Source organism: Ranitomeya variabilis, chromosome 2 (assembly GCF_051348905.1).
Source record: "Ranitomeya variabilis isolate aRanVar5 chromosome 2, aRanVar5.hap1, whole genome shotgun sequence".
Lineage (NCBI taxonomy): Eukaryota > Metazoa > Chordata > Amphibia > Anura > Dendrobatidae > Ranitomeya > Ranitomeya variabilis.
This window is the reverse complement of record NC_135233.1, coordinates 147903067-147927410: the sequence shown is the minus strand read 5'-3', so window position 1 is coordinate 147927410 and position 24344 is coordinate 147903067. Positions and strand designations below refer to the sequence as shown.

The 24344-nt window shown below is 46.8% G+C and overlaps 1 long non-coding RNA gene across 1 annotated transcript; it reads right to left on the bottom strand.

Moving 5' to 3' along the window:
- Positions 1–255: 255 nt before the first annotated feature.
- Positions 256–20529, bottom strand: LOC143809194 (uncharacterized). Its single transcript, XR_013222138.1, has 3 exons — positions 20490–20529; positions 17076–17175; positions 256–356 (listed from the first exon to the last, which is right to left on the bottom strand). It is a non-coding gene; the product is annotated as an uncharacterized LOC143809194 (long non-coding RNA).
- Between the last annotated feature and the right edge of the window lie 3815 nt (positions 20530–24344).

Here is a 24344-nt window from a genome sequence, read left to right as displayed (position 1 = left end):
TTCATTTTCAACTTGCTAAACTGTTCACAATAACAGTAATTTTGACCAGAGGTGCCCAAACTTTTACATAAAACTGTATGTGTATATATTCATACTTTTTCAATAAATTATTGCATATAACAATTTAATAATAGGATGCCTTGAGAGGAAGCTTTTTTCTATTTACTTCAAAATACAATATAATCCAAAGACGGCAAAACTTTTTTTAAAATGATACTAGTATTTACTGAAGAAAATCAGTTATCCTTTGCCAGGAGATCTTGTAAGAAATTTAACCTGCTTGTGTCCTCTTCAGTAGCATCAATCACAACTTCATGGGAATGCTTTAAATTCCTGGAAATTGGTCTTTCATCTTTCTATGAAGAAATTTTGTTTTTTAGAGAATTACTTTAATTAAGATTGGAGAACAAGACTTGATGTTTTTACAAAAATCCATCAGCTGTATGTACTGTACATGTGAAATAACACCATGGCTAATTATTTTGTAACCTGTATCCTGCATTTGTTAGTATTTTTTCCCTCTGCAGGCTCTATCTCCAATTGTTAGTTTTCTCTCTGCATTTTGGTGGAGTCTGCCTGCAATTATATCTGTCATAAACATCCCACACACACAAGAAAATAAATATTTCTCAATTATCTCTCTTTCAAATTTGAAAGATAGTGTGGAAGATTTCAAGCAGCAGTACTGATCAGTGTTGCTGTGAATCCGGAACTATCTGAAACATAGAACATTTATTCTATGCATAAACATATTTTTCTGCCTAGATTTATTTCTCTGTAGCTGTGCCCTTTTTCTCCTCTTCATTAGAGATGAGTAAATATGATCGGGTCCCTGCTAATTCGGCAAGCTATAGCGCTTACTGAAATAAGCTACAGCGAGAACCAGGCTTCCTGGATCGCTCCGGCTGATCAGCATTTCGGCTCCACAACTGCATGTGTCGTGGCTGTGTGAGTCGCAACACATGCATAGAGAGCCTGTTTGTTGGACTCTCCATGCATGTGTCACGACTGTCACACAGCCACGACACATGTAGCTACAGAGCCGAACAGCTGAACAACCAGAGCGATCCAGGAAGCCTGGTTCTCGCTGTAGCTTATTTCAGTAAGCGCTATAGCTTGCCGAATTAGCAGGGACCCAATCATATTTACTCATCTCTACTCTTCACCTCTATCCATGGACTCCAATGACTACTATGGAAACTCAGTTGGCTACTAAATGGAAGTTGATCATCCGTCTTAAAGAGTGGAGTCTGATAAGTGTAAAAGAACATTTTTCCATAATAAGGTACATTACAAAGTTTTTTATGTACAGATTCACAAGAAGATAAGATGGCAAAACATTTATTGGTCTATTCATCTGCTCCACAATTTAGAATAAAATTACAATTTCAAAGAATAAATACCCTTTTTCATATGATTTCCCTTTTGCCATTTGAAATAATGAAAATTAATGCCCAGTGTATGATGACTACCACTGCAAAAGGATAGTTTGCCATTAGATGTTGGGCAGAATTCTAAATACCTTGCAGCAAAAAAACGCTGACTGTATCATTTTAAATAAAACCATATAATTAAAAGAAGAAATATATATATTAGCTAGGGTTCCTTAAAAGTCTATAATTGTACAAAATGTTATATCCACCGTTTCTGTTTATCAATTTGTCATTGAATGTTTCCAGCTACATTGTTACATAGTTTTTGTTCACAGTATATGACTTGACAATGACATTGCAATTGCTTCATGTCGTTTTAGGATGAAGAATGAGCAACAGGAGACAAAGACAAATAATGGTGTACCTGTTTATGTAATTATTTGTTTTGCAGCATACATAGTCTAGTTTTTTTGTAAATTGAAATGACAAAAAAATGTCAGACAATGATTTATCTGCATTGCAGTATGTGATATGAAAAAACTCTCAAAAGTAACTGAATGAAATGTTTTTTTGTTGGTATTTGAGTAAATACAGGAAAAGTCTTTTGACACAGACCGACTGGCGGCACTAAATGACCGCCGACCAGTAAATATTTTCAGATTGTCTGTGTTTAATAGCCAGATTACACAGGCAGACTGCATTTAACAATACACACTGAGAGATCTATAATAAATCGTTTTCTGCGCAGAGGCTGCCATTGTTTTCCGCAGCGCAGGTCCTGCTGGCCAGGGTCGGCTCCAGGTTCTCGTGGGCACCAGGGGGAAAGAGTCTCAGTGGGCCCCTTTAACACATTCCACAATTCATGATGCACAGTTATGGCAGAGAAATATAGGTATAGTACAATGCCAAAGATTTCACTTACTACTTACATTACATGAGTGATATCTAGTGTAAATTCTACAGTAGCTCAGAAACCGGACAACATAGTCCTCCATACAGTATTATGTGAACCACATAGTCCTCTATACAGTATTATGGTCACCACATAGTCCTGCACGCAGTATTATGGGCACCACATAGTCCTCCACGCAGTATTATGGGCACGACATAGTCCTCCACACAGTATTATGGGCTCCACATTGTGCTCCATACAGAATAATGGACCCCATATAATGCTCCATACAGTATAATATTCCAGATATATTGCTCCATACAGTAGAATAAGCCCCATATACTGTTCCATACAGAATAATGAGCCCCATGTGTTGCTCCATACAATATATAATAGGTCTCATATATAGCTCCATACAGAATAATGAGCCCCATATAGTGCTCCATACAGTATAATGGGCCCCATATAATGCTCCATAAACAATAATGATTGCCATATATAGCTCCATACAGTATAATGAGCCCCATATAAAGCTCCATACAGTATAATGAGCCCCATATATTTCTCCATACATAATGGGTCCCATATAATGTTCCATACAGTATATGATGGGCCCATATAATGCTCCATACAGAATAGGCTCCATATATTGCACCATTATATGACAGGCCCCATATATTCTTTAATGGGCCCCATATAATGCTCCATACAGTATAGGATGGGCCCTATACAGTATAGCGAGCCCCATATATTGCTCCATTCAGTATTATGGGCACCACATAGTGCTTCATACAAAATAATGAGCACCATATATTGCTCCATACAGTATTTTGGGCACCACATAGTGCTCCATGCAGAATAATGAGCCCCATATATTGCTATATGCAGTATTATGGGCACCACATTGTGCTCCATATAGAATAATGCGCTCTATATATTGCTCCATACAGTATATAATAGGCCTGATATATTGCTCCATACAGTATAACGAGTCCCATATATTGCTCCTTACAGTATAATAGCCCCATGTAGTGCTCCATATGTTATAATGAGCCCCATATATTTCTCCATACATAAAGGGTCCCATATAATGTTCCATACAGTATACAATGGGCCTATATAATGCTCCATACAGAATGGGCTCCAAATATTGCTCCAGTATACGGTGGGGCAAAAAAGTATTTAGTCAGTCAGCAATAGTGCAAGTTCCACCACTTAAAAAGATGAGAGGCGTCTGTAATTTACATCATAGGTAGACCTCAACTATGGGAGACAAACTCAGACAAAAAAATCCAGAAAATCACATTGTCTGTTTTTTTAGCATTTTATTTGCATATTATGGTGGAAAATAAGTATTTGGTCAGAAACAAACAATCAAGATTTCTGGCTCTCACAGACCTGTAACTTCTTCTTTAAGAGTCTCCTCTTTCCTCCACTCATTACCTGTAGTAATGGCACCTGTTTAAACTTGTTATCAGTATAAAAAGACACCTGTGCACACCCTCAAACAGTCTGACTCCAAACTCCACTATGGTGAAGACCAAAGAGCTGTCAAAGGACACCAGAAACAAAATTGTAGCCCTGCACCAGGCTGGGAAGACTGAATCTGCAATAGCCAACCAGCTTGGAGTGAAGAAATCAACAGTGGGAGCAATAATTAGAAAATGTAAGACATTCAAGACCACTGATAATCTCCCTCGATCTGGGGCTCCACGCAAAATCCCACCCCGTGGGGTCAGAATGATCACAAGAACGGTCAGCAAAAATCCCAGAACCACGCGGGGGGGACCTAGTGAATGAACTGCAGAGAGCTGGGACCAATGTAACAAGGCCTACCATAAGTAACACACTACGCCACCATGGACTCAGATCCTGCAGTGCCAGACGTGTCCCACTGCTTAAGCCAGTACATGTCCGGGCCCGTCTGAAGTTTGCTAGAGAGCATTTGGATGATCCAGAGGAGTTTTGGGAGAATGTCCTATGGTCTGATGAAACCAAACTGGAACTGTTTGGTAGAAACACAACTTGTCGTGTTTGGAGGAAAAAGAATACTGAGTTGCATCCATCAAACACCATACCTACTGTAAAGCATGGTGGTGGAAACATCATGCTTTGGGGCTGTTTCTCTGCAAAGGGGCCAGGACAACTGATCCGGGTACATGAAAGAATGAATGGGGCCATGTATCGTGAGATTTTGAGTGCAAACCTCCTTCCATCAGCAAGGGCATTGAAGATGAAATGTGGCTGGGTCTTTCAACATGACAATGATCCAAAGCACACCGCCAGGGCAACGAAGGAGTGGCTTCGTAAGAAGCATTTCAAGGTCCTGGAGTGGCCTAGCCAGTCTCCAGATCTCAACCCTATAGAAAACCTTTGGAGGGAGTTGAAAGTCCGTGTTGCCAAGCGAAAAGCCAAAAACATCACTGCTCTAGAGGAGATCTGCATGGAGGAATGGGCCAACATACCAACAACAGTGTGTGGCAACCTTGTGAAGACTTACAGAAAACGTTTGACCTCTGTCATTGCCAACAAAGGATATATTACAAAGTATTGAGATGAAATTTTGTTTCTGACCAAATACTTATTTTCCACCATAATATGCAAATAAAATGATAAAAAAACAGACAATGTGATTTTCTGGATTTTTTTTTCTCAGTTTGTCTCCCATAGTTGAGGTCTACCTATGATGTAAATTACAGACGCCTCTCATCTTTTTAAGTGGTGGAACTTGCACTATTGCTGACTGACTAAATACTTTTTTGCCCCACTGTATGATGGGCCCTTATATATTGCACTAGATGGTGGCCCGATTCTAACGCATCGGGTATTCTAGAATATGCATGTCCACGTAGTATATTGCCCAGCCACGTAGTATATTGCCCAGCCTGTTGTGAATTCCGTTCTCGAACTCCCCCCTGTGGTCATGAATGGTACTTCGGTGAGTTCTGTCATTGGACTCCCTCTGGTGGCTGTGAGGGGAGCTGCTGGTTCTGAGATTCCTTCCCCAGCTGCCCTCGTGTAGGGCTAGGCTAGGATTCTCTATTTAACTCCACTCAGATCGTTACTCCATGCCAGCTGTCAATGTTCTAGTACTGGTTCAGATCTCTCCTGGATCTTTCTGAGGACCTGTCTACTCCAGCAAAAGCTAAGTTCCGGCTTGTTCATTTGTTATTTATGGTTTTTCTTGCTAAGTTCTAGTCCAGCTTGCTATCATGAAACTGCCTGGCTAGCTGGAAGCTCTGGGGGTGCAGAGTGGCACCACCGCACCGTGAGTCGGTGCGGGGGTATTTTTTGCACACTCTGCGTGGTTTTTGTAGTTTGTTGTGTTGACCGCAAAGATCCCTTTTCTATCCTCAATCTGTTTAGTTAGACTGGCCTCTCTTTGCTAAAGCCTATTTCATCCTGTGTTTGTGATTTCCTCTTAACTCACAGTCAATACTTGTGGGGGGCGGCTTTTACCTTTGGGGAAATTTCTCTGAGGCAAGTGAGGCTTTGTTTCCTTTCTTTAGGGGTAGTTAGCTCTTAGGCTGTGAAGAGGCATCTAGGCAGAGTCAGGCACGCTCCACGGCTATTTCTAGTTGTGTTGATAGGAGTAGGGTTTGCGGTCAGCAGAGTTCCCATTTCCCCAGAGCTCGTCCCGATTCCGTGTTTAACTATCAGGTCATTCCTGGTGCACCTAACCACCAGGTCCATAACACCAGCCACGTAGTATATTGCCCAGTCACGTAGTATATTGCCCAGTCACGTAGTATATTGCCCAGTCACGTAGTATATTTCACAGCCACGTAGTATATTGCACAGCCACATAGTATACAGAACAGCCCACATAGTATATTGCCCAGCCACGTAGTATATTGCACAGCCCAGTTACGTAGTATGTTGCCCAGTCACGTAGTATATTGCCCAGCCACGTAGTATATTGCCCAGTTACGTAGTATATTGCACAGCGACGGAGTATACAGCACAGAGCCACGTAATATATTGCACAGAGCCACGTAGTATATTGCCCAGTGACGTAGTATACAGCACAGCCCACGTAGTATATTGCCCAGTGACGTAGTATATTGCCCAGCCACGTAGTATATTGGCCAGCCCCGTACGTAGTATATTGCCCAGCCACGTAGTATATTGCACAGCGACGGAGTATACAGCACAGAGCCACATAGTATACAGAGTTAAAATTAAAAAATAAACATATACTCACCCTCCGAAGGCCCGTTGAAGTCCTGGCCCTGTGCGCAGTGCAGGCTTCAGCTTCCAGTCCCAGGGTGTTATGACGTCACGGTCATATGACCGTGACGACCGCAGGCGGCAGCTTCCGGTCCCAGGATGGTCTGCCAGAAGGACCTTCCATGACGTAATGATCATGTGACAGCGACTTCATGGAAGGTCCTTCTCGCAGGGCCTGTGATCACGTCGCGGTCACGTGACCGTGACGTCATGGAAAGTCCTTCTGGCAGACCATCCTTGGGACCGGAACCTGCCGCTTGCATGGAGCGGTCACCGTAGCGCCGCTAGGAGCGCGAAAGGCGGCGGATGGTGAGTATAGCAGGGTTTTTTTTATTATTATTTTTAACATGACATATTTTTTACTATTGATTCTGCATAGGCAGCGTCAATAGTAAATACTTGGGGACACACAGGGTTAATAGCAGCAGTAATGGAGTGCGTTACACCGCAGCCCGTTACCGCTGCCATTAACCCTGTGTGAGTGGTGACTGGAGGGGAAAGGGATTATGGAGCGGGCCCCGGGCAGTGACTGCAGGGGAGTAGGGGAGGGACTAATCGGACTGTGCCCGTCACTGATTGGTCGCAGCAGCCATGACAGGCAGCTGCCGAGACCTATCAGCGACTTGGATTCCATGACAGACAGAGGCCGCGACCAATGAATATCCGTAACAGAAAGAAAGAAAGACAGACAGAAGGACAAAGAGACGGAAGTGACCCTTAGACAATTATATAGTAGATATTATGATAGTGTTGGCACTTTCTTACTTTCCATCTCTATTGTGGCCCAATTCTAACGCATCGGGTATTCTAGAATATGCATGTCCACGTAGTATATTGCCCAGCCACGCATTATATTGCCCAGCCACGTAGTATATTGCCCAGCCACGTAGTATATTGCCCAGTGACGTAGTATATTGCGCAGTGATGTAGTATATTGCCCAGTCATGTAGTATATTGCCCAGTCACGTAGTATATTGCCCAGTGATGTAGTATATTGCCCAGGGACATAGTATATTGCCCAGCGACGTAGTATATTACCCAGCGACGTAGTATATTGCCCAGCGACATAGTATATTGCCCAGCCACGTAGTATATAGCCCAGCCACATAGTATATTGCCAAGCCACGTAGTATATTGCCCAGTGACGTAGTATATTGCGCAGTGATGTATTATATTGCCCAGTCACGTAGTATATTGCCCAGTCACGTAGTATATTGCCCAGTGACGTAGTATATTGCCCAGTGATGTAGTATATTGCCCAGTGACGTAGTATATTGCCCAGTCACGTAGTATATTGCCCAGTCATGTAGTATATTGCCCAGTGATGTAGTATATTGCCCAGTCACGTAGTATATTGCCCAGTCACGTAGTATATTGCCCAGTCACGTAGTATATTGCCCAGTGATGTAGTATATTGCCCAGTGACATAGTATATTGCCCAGCGACGTAGTATATTGCTCAGCGACGTAGTATATTGCCCAGCGACATAGTATATTGCTCAGCCACGTAGTATATAGCCCAGCCACATAGTATATAGCCCAGCCACATAGTATATTGCCCAGTCACGTAGTATATTGCCCAGTCACGTAGTATATTGCCCAGTGATGTAGTATATTGCCCAGTGACATAGTATATTGCCCAGCGACGTAGTATATTGCTCAGCGACGTAGTATATTGCCCAGCGACATAGTATATTGCTCAGCCACGTAGTATATAGCCCAGCCACATAGTATATAGCCCAGCCACATAGTATATTGCCCAGTCACGTAGTATATTGCCCAGTCACGTAGTATATTGCCCAGTCACGTAGTATATTGCCCAGCCACATAGTATATTGCCCAGCCACGTAGTATATTGCACAGCGACGGAGTATACAGCACAGAGCCACGTAGTATACAGAGTTAAAATAAAAAATAAACATATACAGGTCCTTCTCGCGCAGGCGCGCAGGACCTGTGATGACGTCGCGGTCACATGACCGTGACGACCACAGGCTGCAGCTTCCGGTCCCAGGATGGTATGCCAGAAGGACCTTCCATGACGTCATACTCATGTGACCGCGACGTGATCACAGGCCCTGCAAGAAGGACCTTCCATGACGTCACAGTCATGTGACAGCGACGTCATGGAAGGTCCTTCTGGTAGGGCCTGTGATCACATCGCAGTCACATGACCGTGACATCATGGAAGGTCCTTCTGGCAGACCATCCTGAGACCGGAACCTGCCGCTTGCATGGAGCGGTCACCGTAGCGTCGCTAGGAGTGCGAAAGGCGGCGGATGGTGAGTATAGCAGGTTTTTTTTTTTTCATTATTTTTAACATGACATATTTTTACTATTGATTCTGCATAGGCAGCGTCAATAGTAAATAGTTGGGGACACACAGGGTTAATAGCAGCGGTAATTGAGTGCGTTACACCGTGGCCCGTTACCGCTGCCATTAACCCTGTGTGAGCTGTGAGTGGAGGGGAAGGGGAGTATGGAGCGGGCGCCGGGCAGTGACTGCAGGGGAGTAGGGGAGGGACTAATCGGACTGTGCCCGTCGCTGATTGGTCGCAGCAGCCATGACAGGCAGCTGGCGCGACCAATCAGCGACTTGGATTCCATGACAGACAGAGGCCGTGACCAATGAATATCCGGGACAGACAGACGGAAGTACCCCTTAGACAATTATATATATAGACTATGGGTCCCATATAATGCTCCATACAGTATAGGATGGGCCCCATACAGTATAATGAGCCACATATTTTGCTCCATACAGAATAATGAGCCCCATATATTGCTCCATATATAATGGGCCCCATATGATGTTCCAGTATATGATGGGCCCCATATAATGCTTTTTATATAATGGGCCCCATATGATGCTCCATATATAATGGGCGTCATATGATGCTCCATGTATAATGAGCTCCATATGATGATCCAGTGTATGATGAGCCTCGTATAATGCTCCATATATAATGTGCCCCATATATGATGATCCAGTTTATGAATGGCCCATACAATGCTCCATATAATATAATGAGCCCCATATATTACTCCATACAGAATGGGTCCCATATAATGTTCCATACAGTATATGATGGGCCCCATATAATGTTCCATACAGAATGGACTTTATATAATGTTCCAGTATGTGATAAGCCCCATATATTGTATAATGGGCCCCATATAATGCTCCATACAGTATAGGATGAGCCCCATACTATATATTGATCCTCAAATATTGCTCCATACAGTATAATGAGTCCCATATAATGCTCCATACAGTATATGATGGACCCCTTATATTGTTCCATACAGAATAGGCCCCATATAATGATCCATATATAATATGCCCCATATAATGTTCCATATATAATGGGCCCCATATGATGCTCCATATATAATGGGCCTAATATACAGTAATGCTCCAGTGTATGATGGGCCCCATATATGATGTTCCAGTGTATGATGGTCCCCATATAAAGCTCCAAATATAAAAAAAAAAATTGCATACTCACCTCTCCTCACTGACCGCTGCTCTGCTGCGGACTCCTCAGTATCGCCGTCTTCCGGCTCTCTGCACTGTGACTGCTCAGGCAGAGGGTGCACAGACATGATGTCATCACGCCCTCTTATCTGAACATCACAGTCAGAAGACGTGAAATACACTGCAGCAGTGGAGCGGGGAGGGGTAAGTATGCAAGCGGGGGGTCAACTCGCTGGCGTCGGCACTGGCACAGGCATCGGGCCTACATAGAGCGCCGGTGTCCCCTACAGTGAGTTGGCTACCCTGCCTGCTCAGTGCCCGGCATTTGCCCTTGTGCTGACGCTGGCCCTGCTGCTGGCTTTTGTGCAAACCACAATTCTTTAAACAAGCATTCAAGATAATCTTTCAATGTAAAAGCACCTTAATTTGCACAGAGTTTGGTTGTGAAATGTGTTATCTGCACACACGGGTCTTTGAAAGCATACACCCTGATTTGCATATCCTTTCCCTGAGAGTGGACTATAATATATTCAAGGTGGAGGGACAAGAGACATCTGGCCAAAACCTCATATAAAATCAGTAGTGCATTCTCTTATTTCCTGATTATCCAGAACTTGGGCAAGCACAGACTAAAGTGAATGAGTCACTAGATTAATATTTCCCACAGGCAGCATGAATCTGGGGCCAACTGTGCAATTGCAGCCATGTATTTCTTTCTCTGAAGAGCTGGGGTGCAGACTTCCCTCCGCTGGCAACTTCCCTCCACTCTAGTTGATTGATAGGTCTCTCCCTTGTGGGTACGTAGGTATTGGCTGGTCAAGCAACTGGAGTGGGACAGGGAGAGACTGTCCAGTGGCCATGCTGGACTAGTCAGTCTTCTCCTTATAGTCCCTGACTGGCTTTTCAAGCTGTGTTTTCCCTGAAAGGTAACAGTGTTTCAGATACAGACAAGGCTCCGATACATTTTGTCCATGGTTCAAGCAGAAAAAGTTAATGACAGGTTCCCTTTAAGCTAGCGCATTGAATTTTAACATAGGATGCAGATAGGCAGTCATATTCTAGATAAAAGTGGTGCCTTGTAATTGGCAGAAAGTAGCGGTATGTGAATATTGTCTGCAGATTTATAAAGAGCAAACGTGCCCAGATAAGGTGTTATTCTAACATGCTCGGGTGCCAACTGAATGACTTTGGCGTGCTCGAATAATATGATCGCAGGCGATCAGACATGCAGGTGCAATAATTTAGCAACTTTTTTGCCGATATTGGGCAATATCGGTGGGAAAAAAGAAAGGTGTCTGCTTTTCACCATTTATTTATTTTTATAACTACAAAGGATGACTGAAATACATTTTATAATGTGTTACCCTTTCTGTAACAATAATTTTTATATATCGGACACATTTGTTTAAAGGGAACCTGTCAGCAGTTTTGGCCGATATAAGACACAGCCACTGCCTTTCAGGGCTTATCTGCCCTGTTGATGGCAGACCAAAGTACTGCAATGCGCAGGCACTGGGAAAGGTCAGAGAGGCCCGGCGCCTGCGCACTGCAGTACTTTACTTTGCCCTCAACAGGGCAGACAAAGTGCACCTGTGTAGGATCGCGAGGCTGGGGAGCAATGAAGCAACAGGAGGGCGGCGTGGCAAGAAGATGGGAAGCGCCGGACCCAGACCTGCGACACCCATCAGACCGGACCATCCCCCGGGTGAGTATAATAAAACTTATTTTTCTTATCTTGCAGTGGCCGTAGCTTATAGTGGACAAAACTGCTGACAGTTAAATGGAATAGGGGCTGTAGCATGGCTAAAGGGTGTCTAATCGACGGGAGGTATGTATCACAGAGAAGGCTTGTCGCTGTGATGTAACCCGGAGTGTTTTCTGTTTGCACATAAAGCAATAAGGAGTTGCTTAGTATATTTGGGTCCGGGTTACGGGTAGCTATGAGAGATGGGAGGGTCTGGCTACCCATATACCTCACCCCTGGGTAAGGGGCATAACCATGCCTGTCTATGTTTGTTGCAGGACCTGTGGTGACTGAGGTCACAACCACATGTCTGATCATGTGATGGGTTCTGGGTGTGGTTAGACCTATTAAAGAAAGCCTAATGCTAGCCTCCAGAGAGAATCTGGGAATCTGTCATGGTGGACAGAGATCCCTGTGTCCAGGCGGGACACTACAGACAGGAGTCTGTGTGTGTGGAGGAGAAAGCCTCCACAGGACTGAGCCTGAAGGACTGGACATTTGTATTTTCCTTTCCTGAGCTAAAGGCTATTTCTTTTCTGTTTTGCTGTATGGTTTATGGTGAAAATAAACCTGTGAACTTTTAAAGAGAACGTGCCTCCTGTTTCCTCCAACGCACCTGAGCGAGTGAATCCTTACAATTGGTGTTTGGAATGCGGGCAAAGATCCAAGGAGCACATCTTGCAGCGCTGGCTGGTCTGAGCCAGAAGATTGGACGGTCTTGAAAAACCGTGGTGAGTAAAAACTGACCGGGCTCAGTGAGAACTGCAGTTTGTGGATACCTCTGAGGAGAAGAGGGATCCGGGAACCTGTGTGGCCGCCACCAACAGGTAACGGTCTGGAAACCGTGTGATACTGACCAGGGTCAGTGAAAAACTGTGTTTTTTTTTCTATAAAGCACATGTGCAGGTGCTTGCTGTGGACCAGCGAGTCCAGGTATTTCTCTTTTTTTTCTCCTTCTGTGGTCAGCTTGCTGTGGCTCGGCGGGGCCACGAAGATTGCGTCTGGCTGTAACTCGGCGGGGTTACGAAGCTGACAAGCGGCTTGCTGTGGATCGGCAGGTCCACGAAGGGGACAAGCGGCTTGCTGTGGATCGGCGGGTCCACGAAGTCTGCGGTAGAGCCTTGTGGAGTGTGGCCGTGGTTGCAGTAGGAGGTTCCGCAGCGGCTGGAGCTGCAGTGGCAGCGGCGGCTTGTGGTTGGCAGCCGGAGGTGCCAGTTGTGTGTGACTGCAGCGGGAGCTGTGGCGGTACCAGCAGGAGCTGGTGAAGTGACATATTAAAAAAAAAAAAAAGGAAAAAAGACATTGCTGGTTTAATGTGTGCAGACTCTTAAAGGGCCAGAGTCACATTGCTGTGTTGTGCGAACTGGGGCCTGAGAGTGCTGTGGGAAGTCCACAGGGTGTACCCCAGAGTGGGGTGAAGTCCCAAAACGGAGCGGTGACCCCAAATAATTATGGTTGGCCAAAAAGGGCCCGGGCATCCCAAAAAAGGGGCGGCGTCCCAAAAGGGGGTAGTTGCCCAAAAGGGGGTGGGGTCCCTAAAGGGGGTGGTGGCCCTAAAGGAGAAAATAGCCCACAAGGGGGTGGTGGCCCTAAAAGGGGCTGAGTCCAAAAAGGGGATGTGACCCAAAAAGGGGTGGAGCTTTCAAAAGGGGAACAGCAATGTGTGTGTTTTGTGTATTCCGAGTGCGGCATAGACTTCCCATTTGATGACAGCCCACAGGTGTGTACTGTTATGTTACACCGTGAAGGAGTATCTGGACTGCTGGACTCAAAGAGTCAGATGACTCTGACGGGAACTCCTCTCGTTCTCTGTCTAACCGAGAAAAAGGTCAATGTTCACAGCATTCATGGGGTCACGGTTGACTATACTGTGGACAGAGTGTTCATTGATATGTCCAAAAATGTAAAGTGCCAAGATGGCGGTATAACACCAGACTTGTTCTACCCATTTGAGAGGGGCCGGGACTTTGTGATCTTTGAAGACATATGGGAAGTTGACGCAGTGTGGGGTTGTTCAGAGGAGAGACGCAATGGTCATATTGAAGCCCCACTACAGCAGCAGGCTGTGGGGATTCCTGGTAATGGGATGTGTGGAGAGGAGGTGGCGTCACCTAGTGTCAATGGTCCAGAGTTACGGGTGACCGGAAGAAAGTGTGGGTCTGACACCTGTTTAAATGGGGAATTGCTGTTCCAGGATGACAGAGTGAGAGAGGGTGACTCCTGTTCAGACTGTGACTCAAGCGCAAAGGGAAAAGAGTGCAGTAAGGAGGAGCCGAGTAAAAATCACAAATCTTCATCTCGTCGTCGGGGCTGCAGAAAGGCGGGACAGGTTACACCCTCTGAGAAGAGAGGTGATGAGGAAGAGACAGGGTCAGGTAAAGATCAGGTTACTGTCCTTGATGAGGAGGTCAATTTATCTCTGACAAACCCTAGCACTGAGATAGTTAGTGACGGGCTGGGATTAGAACAGACCTGTAGTAGACCCACATCTGCAATGCCTGGTAAAAGTGAAGTGGCTCAGTATGATGAAGTACCTGATGCAGAAGAAATGGAGAACTCTGAGGTTACCAAGAGTCCAGAGGTACCAAAGAGTAAACAGACAGAGAGCCCAGGAGAGACCGTAGAGCTGGATGCAGAAACAGGTGGAACTCTGAAGAGGCAGAGTGTGGGTTGGCAAGAAACCCTGTCTGAAAGTTTAACTAAAGAACTGGTGGTGCAACATGAGCTGGCCAAAAGAGAGCAGGACCATAACATAGAGCTGCTTAAAGAAACTGTTGCACAAGAAAGGGTCCTGAGGCAAGCATTTGAGCACAAAGTGGGTGACCTGGAGAAGGAGGTCTTTGAACTCAGACGTCACCTGTCGGAGTGTCAGGCCATGAATAGGGCCATATTGAAAGATATGGAAGTGCTCAGAATGGCTCAAGAAAAGTATCAGCAGGAGCTTCTCCAGAGAGAGGAGGAACGTCGCTGCCTGGCAGAGGAGTTGCCAGTGCCCATCTTGGCGAAGGCTCAAGTGGAAGAAAAGACTGAGGAAGAGTTTGTGCTAAAAGCGGAACAAGAGAGTCACCCGGTCGTGACAGATGTCTTGGTGGAAAGGTCAGAGGCAAAAAGGGAGCCATCTGTCTATGAAGAGAGTGAGACCCCGCTCTTCAAGACCGTGATTGATGTACCCGAAGACATGCGAGAAGCGTGCGCCAGGAAGGGTGTGCATGAGGCATTTAAAAAGGCGGTAGAGGCGTGTAGTGTGCACTGGGCGCCTGAGACTCAGCAATTGGTCATACTGACGACTAGGGAAGTCACAGTGAAGCGGGTGGCTGTCCTAAGGGATATGCACCTACACTGCCTCCGTACAAAACAGAGGATCATTTTGAAGAATGATGAAGCCGTTTGATGTTTGGAGCGTGAAAGGAAGGCTCTTAGTCGGCTGGGCTTAGTGGAAGACACAGTCCAAGTACCCAAAGCTCTGGTGGCGAAAGTCATTGGGAAACTTGGGAGAGTGATGCAGGAGATGGTGGATAAATCCGGTCTGAAGAGACTGAGGATACCGGCTGATGAAGAGGTCCAGGTCATGGATGAAGATGGGATGGTTCCATTCCTGGTTGTTGGATCCAGAGAGAGTATTAGGAATATCCGCATGCTTCTGGAATATTGTATGGCATACCTAAGGGAGGTAGAGCAGCTGAGACATGAGAGACTGCAAGTTAATAAACAGCTGCCAGAGAGGCGAAGAGGTACTCTAAAGCCTGGAAGTCCTCAAGCTGAAGTTAACAGAGGATGTAGTCGTAAAGAGAAGAGCTGCTCTCCGAAGGAAGACAATAGAAGAGATCAACAACTGAGAGAGAACCGAAGGTGGTCAGATGGAAGAGCTAGAAATAGTGACTCTTCAGTTAGTTCAGGGCTCAGTGACCTAAGCGGGAGATCCTGTAGCAGAGGAAATGACAAGGGGTCATCTTTTCCAAAGGGTGTGATGGAAGTGGTTGACGAATACCGACGTAAGGGTTCAGTGGCAGGCCCTGACTTAGACAGACGGTTTGACTGTCAGGGACGACTGAGAGGGGTCTCTAGTCGGTTTGGGTCAAGTGCCAAGCCCCACGGCTTTAGGCAGAGGGGGGAGATATGTAGCATGGCTAAAGGGTGTCTAATCTAAATAGTATGTATCACAGAGAAGGCTTGTCGCATACCTCCCAACATTTTAGGGAAGGAAAGAGGGACACACTCTGTGGTGCACGCAGTGCACCACGGCAAAAATTTAGGCCACGCCCCCTGAATGACCACGCCCCGACCACACCCATGACCACGCCTCCGACACACCCATTCAGTACTGCCGATCATTGTTTCAGAAACACTGCAGTAATCAAAAACAGAAAAAAATAAATATTTAATTAATTAAGGCTGTGTGCACACGTAGCAAATTTTTCGTGTTTTTTTCGCGGTTTTTCGCTATAAAAACGCTATAAAACCGCGAAAAAAACGCTACCATTAAGAATCCTATGTAACAGAATGCATTCTGCATTTTTTGTGCACATGCTGCATTTTTTTCCTGAGCGGAATCGCATTCCAGAAAAAAACGCAGCATGTTCATTAAAATTGCGGAATCGCGGCAATTCTGCACCCATAGGAGTGCATTGATCTGCTTACTTCCCGCACGGGGCTGTGCACACCATGCGGGAAGCAAGCAGACTATATGCGGTTGGTACCCAGGGTGGAGGAGAGGAGACTCTCCTCCACGGACTGGGCACCATATAATTGGTAAAAAATAAAAGAATTAAAAAAAAAATAGTCATATACTCACCTTCGATGTCCCCCGCAGTCTTCCAGCCTCTCCGCTGCATGCTGCCGCTTCGGTTCCTATAGCTGCTGTGCGGTGAAGGACCTGCGATGACGTCACGGTCTTGTGATTGGTCGCGAGACCGCATGTGACCGGTCACGTGACCAATCACAAACCGTGATGTCATCACAGGCCCTTCACCGCACAACAGCTATAGGAACGGATGCCGCTGAGGTCTGCAGGTGAGTATAACCATGTTTTTTATTTTTTTTATTTTTAAACATTCTATCTTTTACTATAGATGCGGCATGGGCAGCATCTATAGTAAAAAGTTGGTCACACTTGTCAAACACTATGTTTGACAAGTGTGACCAACCTGTCAATCAGTTTTCCAAGCGATGCTACAGATCGCTTGGAAAACTCTAGCATTCTGCAAGCTAATTATGCTTGCAAAACGCTAGTTTTCTGCGGGTATATGCATGCCTAATTCTGCATGCGATATACCCGTGGCAGGAGGCGCAGAATTGCCGTGGAAATTTCCGCGACAATTCTGCAACGTGTGAACTTAGCCTAAAGGAGTGATGGCTTTACCTGATTACCAATCTTGGGTCTCACTTTAGGTCTACAGAAGATCCAGCTCGCATGTCTTCATCTGCTTACGGTTACTGAATAGAAACATGGATTTCTGAAGCTGAAATGATGGGCAAGCAAATCTATAATTAAAATCAGCAAGCAAATCACCAATACAAACACAATAATATTGACGTAACCGACGTAGCAGCCGGCTCCTCTTAAGGTACCGTCACACTTAGCAACTTTGAAACGAGAACGACAAAGATCCGTGACGTTGCAGCGTCCTGGATAGCGATCTCGTTGTGTTTGACACGCAGCAGCGATCTGGATCCCGCTGTGATATCGGTGGTCGGAGCTAGAAGTCCACAACTTTATTTAGTCATCAGGTCGGCGTGTATCGTCATGTTTGATATCAAAAGCAACGATGCCAGCAATGTTTTACATGGAGCTAACAACCAGCGAGAACGATAAGTGAGTCGCCGTTACGTCACTGGATCGCTCCTGCATCGTTCTGGAGCTGCTGTGTTTGATGTCTCTACAGCGACCTAAACAGCGACGCTCCAGCGATCTAGTTTAGGTCGGCTCATTGTCTATATCGCCGCAGCGTCGCTGAGTGTGACGGTACCTTTAGTCAGTGAGAGCGAACCCTAATAGCAGCTGCTAATTGGCTGCAGTGCTCACGTGGCATAACGTCACGTGAGCCTTGGGAGACCAGGTGCCTGCATACTAAGAGAGGGGAGTATTTTAGAGTATTTTTATTTACAAGGGGAAAAACTTTTGTCAGACTTTTGAATCCTGACTAGTGATGAGCGAATATACTCGTTGCTCGGGTTTTCCCCAGCACGCTCGGGGGTCCTCCGAGTAATTTTTAGTGCTCGGAGATTTAGTTTTCATCGCCGCAGCTGAATGAATTACATCTGTTAGCCAGCATAAGTACATGTGGGGGTTGCCTGGTTGCTAGGGAATGCCCACATGTACTCAGGCTGGCTAGTAGCTGTAAATCATTCAGCTGTGGTGATGAAAACTAAATCTCCGAGCAGTCATAAATAAATACTCGGAGATCACCCAAGCATGCTCTGGAAAACCCGAGCAACGAGTATATTCGCTCATCATCACTACTCCTGACAACAACTGCACTGCATGTTGGGAGGATTCTCCAGTGCCGGCAGCGGACAGTCATGTGTCCACAAGTATGTGATTTACATACATGCAGTCAGGTACTGACTAGATGGGTGCGGACTATATCAATGCAAGAGTATTGACTGAGATTGGTCATGTCTAGTCAGAATGTTTAAAGGAGTAAGGAAGTCACATACTCAAAGTCATATAACCGCCCGCTGCCATGTCTGGAGAATCCTCACATCGTGCGATGTGAATGCTGTGAAGATTCAAATAAAATGTCTACAGTCACATAGAGCAACCGAGAACAGTGGCATGAATAGCGTGTGATGGGTTGTGGTGCAAGATTTGAACCGGACCCCCGCATCATATCTATCTATAATATAACACTGGGAGCATCACTGTATCCAAAGCCTTTATAAACTGAGCAAGCGCCTGCGCAGTCTGGACTCCACAGAGTTATGCATCCGGGGATGAGAATTGTGGCCCAGGAGATCGCGGTATGCGTAAGCACGGAACGCATACTGAGATCTCTGATGGAGAAGCACGGACGTGCCAGGAGGGCGAGTATGCGATATTCCCCTGTCCCCGTTCCGCCACTGGGCTCCGTCTTCCGCGTCCTCTGGCTGTGACGTTCAGGTCAGAGGGCGCGATGACGTGCTTAGTGCGTGCCATCTGACTGAACAGTCACAGCCAGAGACCCAGAAGACAGACTGGCGCACAGCGGTGGAACGTGGACAGGTGAATTTTGAAAGTGTCGGGGGCCTGAACCATTTTTTTTTTATCGCAGCAGCATACGGGGCACATTATGCTATGGAGCATCTTATGGGGGCCATCAACCTTCATGGAGCAGCATACAGGGCATATGGATGGGAGCAGCACATGACAGAATGGGGGCGCAGGATGGGAGCAGCACATGACAGAATGGGGGCGCAGGATGGGAGCAGCGCATGACAGGATGGGGGGCCAGGATGGGAGCAGCACATGACAGAATGGGGGCGCAGGATGGGAGCAGCACATGACAGAATGGGGGCGCAGGATGGGAGCAGCAAATGACAGAATGGGGGCGCAGGATGGGAGCAGCGCATGACAGAATAGGGGCACAGGATGGGAGCAAATGACAGGATTGGGACGCAGGATGGAAGCAGTACATACCAGGATGGAGACCATATAGCAATATGAATGCTCACCACCCGGGCGTAGAACGGGTTCAATAGCCAGTCTATCTATATACACACACTGGTATATGTCCCTTATACTGGGCCTCATCTTGGTATATATATCCCCATCCTGGTAATATATATCCCTTATCTTGGTATATGCCCCCCCCATTCTGGTGCTGTTCTTTAACTCCTTTATTACCTATGCCGTAATAGTACGACATAGGTAATAAACCCCGTTTCAGCGCGGGCTCCGGCGCTGAGCCCGCACTGAACTGAGCACGTCAGCTGATCTATACAGCGGAGCCGCGTGTGTGTACGAGGTGAACCGAGCGGAGCCGCGTGTGTGTGCGAGGTGTACCGAGCAGAGCCGCTTGTGTGTGTGTACGAGGTGTACTGAGGGGAGCCGCGTGTGTGTACGAGGTGAACCGAGCGGAGCTGCGTGTGTGTGCGAGGTGTACCGAGCGGAGCTGCGTGTGTGTGTGTACGAGGTGTACCGAGCGGAGCCGCGTGTGTGTGTGTACGAGGTGTACCGAGCAGAGCCGCGTGTGTGTACGAAGCGGAGCCGCGTGTGTGTACGAGGTGAACCGAGCGGAGCCACGTGTGTGCGAGGTGTACCGAGCGGAGCCGCGTGTGTGTGTGTACGAGGTGTACCGAGCGGAGCCGCGTGTGTGTGTGTACGAGGTGTACCGAGCGGAGCCGCGTGTGTGTATGAAGCGGAGCCGCGTATGTGTACGAGGTGAGCGGAGCCGCTTGTGTGTGTGCGAGGTGTACCGAGCGGAGCCGCGTGTGTGTGTGTACGTCTGTACGAGAATATAGCACATGATCTGATACAGTGTCAGACAGACTGTCACAGGCCAGGGGCTTTGGCTTATCTCTTTTTATGCGTGGGGTATTAATAGCAGTCACAATAATAGCGTCGTGATCGTGTAGTCACCCTCTCCCAGGGAACTGCAGCTTCAGCCTTCTCCTCCTTCTCAAATCAATGCACTGACTGGAGACAGAATATAAGCAGACCAGTGTGTGAGTGGACTGGAGCTGCTAATTATTGATTAGCAGCTCCAGTCCACTCACACAGCACACTGGTCTGCTGCTTACATTGCCGTCGGCAGTGGCACCCAGGCTGTGTTCGGCTGTGTTACTAATTACGTACCTCAAACTGAAACTAGAAGTGAGTCACTCCCCTCTCTCCCTCTCTGAACAGTGACGCTGGGAGACTCAGAACATGGGGAAGGGGAAGGGGCGTGGCCTAACAAAAGGGGGTGTGACGAGATCTCCTGCTGTCTCCCGGGATCACAGCGTCCTGCGCTGGACAGCGGGGCAAAGAGTCAAATCTGGGACAATCCCGCACAATGAGGGACGGTTGGGAGCTATGCTTGTCGCTGTGATGTAACCCGGAGTGTTTTCTGTTTGCACATAAAGCAATAAGGAGTTGCTTAGTATATTTGGGTCCAGGTTACGGGTAGCTATGAGAGATGGGAGGGTCTGGCTACCCATATACCTCACCCCTGGGTAAGGGGCATAACCATGCCTGTCTATGTTTGTTGCAGGACCTGTGGTGAGGTCACAACCACATGTCTGATCATGTGATGGGTTCTGGGTGTGGTTAGACCTATTAAAGAAAGCCTAATGCTAGCCTCCAGAGGGAGTGTGGGAATCTGTCATGGTGGACAGAGATCCCTGTGTCCAGGCGGGACACTACAGACAGGAGTCTGTGTGTGTGGAGGAGAAAGCCTCCACAGGACTGAGCCTGAAGGACTGGACATTTGTATTTTCCTTTCCTGAGCTAAAGGCTATTTCTTTTCTGTTTTGCTGTATGGTTTATGGTGCAAATAAACCTGTGAACTTTTACAGAGAACGTGCCTCCTGTTTCCTCCAACGCACCTGAGCGAGTGAATCCTTACAGGGCGAATAACAGCGAATTGGATTGTCAGCACATGACTACAACCCCTAGGACCCAACAGCTTCTGCTCTCGCCCTACACCCAGCGATAACATGACTGCTGGGTACGGAGGAGGAAACATTGTTAGCACTTGTTAATTTCTGTTTATAAAGCGATCAGGAAAGCAGAACCAGTAACAAACACTCTCTGCCTTATCTATGGGACATCCAGCTGTGCCTGACAGAACGTGCAGCTACTCATCTATGCAGTGAAGTTTTAAAACAGAAGCAGCTAACCTCTCTTTCTCTGCTAAATATAGTTGTCAGGACTCGAACCCAGAGTTCTTTTGCATCAGGTGGCAGCTCTTTCCCCTGAGCTATTCAGCTCCCTGGACAGTTTGGTGCTAACCCAAATACTTGCACATGTGTTGTTTCTGATTGGCTCTACCCTGATTGAACACTATTTAAACCTGGCATTGTGCTCCCTACCTTGTGAGATTATTGAGCTACCAGCCTCTTGCCAAGCTTCCTTTCACCTGCTGCTTATCCTCAAGATTCTACTGCTGTACTGTACCAACCCCTGGCTATCCCTGACTACGCGACGTACTGCTCCTTTAAACTACATTGCTGCTCCTGTGTACCATCTCCTTGGCTATCCCTGACTACGCTACCTGCGGTTGCTGCCCCTAGTGGTTGCAATACCTCTACTCCAACCCAGGTTAGGCCATAACAGTAGTAAAGTAACAGTAAATGTAGTTGGTAAAAGTGCCCACTGAAGCGTCAGCATTAGTGTTGAGCGCTATCTTCCGATATCCAAAAGTATCGGTATCGGATTGGATTGGCCGATATCCCAAAAATATCGCCGATACCGATACCCGATACCAATGCAAGTCAATGGGACAGAAATATTGGAATGTAAATAAGCCCTTTCTGCGCTTCTACATCCTGTTCCAGAGGGGGGAAGAATGTGGGCGGTGCGTGGGCGGACACTGTGCGTGTCTGTGTGTGCAGGCGGGGTCTGTGTGGGCCTCTGTATGTGCTGCCGGTGGTGTGTGCGGACCTCCCGGGGCTATGTATGTGCTGCCGGTGGTCTGTGCGGGCCTCCCGGGGCTCTGTATGTGCTGCCGGTGGTCTGTGCGGGCCTCCTGGGGCTCCTTATGGGCTCCCAGTGATCTGTGCAGGCCTCCTGGGGCTCCTTATGGGCTCCCGGTGATCTGTGCGGGCCTCCCGGGGCTCTGTATGGGCTCCCGGTGGTCTGTGCGTGCCTCCCGGGGCTCTGTATGGGCTCCCAGTGGTCTGTGCGGGCCTCCTGGGGCTCTGTATGGGCTCCCGGTGGTCTGTGCGGGGTTCTGTATGGGCTCCTGGTGGTCTGTGCGCGCCTCCCGGGGCTCTGTATGGGCTCCCGGTGGTCTGTGCGGGCCTCCCGGGGCTCTGAATGGGCTCCCGGTGGTCTGTGCAGGCGTGCCAGGGCTCTGTATGGGCTGTCGGGGCTCTGTGCGGTGTGCAGGCATAGTCTGATGGGACTACAAGTTCCATCGGACGATGCCTGCTACAGTGACAGTGATTGACACATTAGCCAATAATGGGTCAGTTGTAGTCCCATCATCTGGCTAATGTGTTGAATGTAAAAAAATACTACATACATGCTACATACATACTACATACATGCTACATACAACATACTACATACATACTACATGCTACATACATACTACATGCATGCTATATACATACTACATACATGCTACATACATGCTACATACAACATACTACATACATACTACATGCTACATACATGCTACATACATGCTACATACATACTACATGCTACATAGATGCTACAAACATACTACATACATGCTACATATATACTACATGCTACATACATACTATATACATACATGCTACATACATGCTACATACATGCTACATACATACTACTTACATACTACATACATACTACATACATTACATACATACTACATACTATATACATACATACATACTACATACATTACATACATACTACATACATACTACAAACATTACACTCATACATTACATACAATACATACATATGGACATACAGTACATTAAACATAGATTACATACTCATCATTACTTGTCACTTTGTTCCCCGAAGCCAGTGTCATCTGTAAAAAAGATTAAAATAACAAACAACCAATATACTCCCTGTCCGCAGAAATCCACGAGTGTCCCACGATGATCTCCCGTGGAGAACGACAGCATCAGCTGGTACGACCGCTCTCCAGGGGCTCCAGGAACACAATGACGGGAGGAAGGTATCCTTCCGCACTGTATTCCTCCGCCGCTGTAAAATAAGTCCCTAGTTTCACTTTATGCCATTGCTGTGTGAGAAATTTTCCCAGGCAGCAATTGCCATAAAGTAAGACTTTGAACTCAGGTAACCTCAGTGATGCACTGCAGGAGCCATTGTCTCCTGTCAGTGTGTCACTGAGGGTCCTATAGAGCAGTGACATCACCCGATGTCACTGTTCTATAGGGGAGATCGTCGTGGGACACTCGATGTTAATTGGACTACGGCGGACAGGTAGTATACAGTTTATTATTTTACGTCTTTAGCAGGCGCTGAAGTATGGTAAGTATGGTGAAATGAAGAATATTAAAATACCTTTTTCCTAATGTGTGTGTTTTATTAACCCTTTATTACTATTGGATTAATAATGGATAGGTGTCTTATCGATGCCTCCCCGTTATTAACCCGGCTTAATGTCACCTTACAATAGCAAGGTGACATTAACCCCTTATTACCCCATATCCCACCGCTACACGGGAGTGGGAAGAGAGGGGCTAAGTGCCGGGGCAGCTGCGGACTGGTATTTGTAGCCGGGGGGGGCAATATCCATGGCCCCTCTCTAGACTATGAATATCAGCCCGCAGCTGTCTGAGTAGCCTTTCTGGCTATAAAATATAGGGGACCCCACGTCATTTTTTTGGGGGGGTCCCCCTATTTTAATAGCCAGTAAAGGCTACGCAGACAGCTGCGGGCTGATATTCATAGCAGGCTACAAATATTGGCCCCCGGCCGTCGCCTATCCCCCTCTGGCGCAGAAAATTGCACGGGAGCCCACGCCGGTTTTTTTCT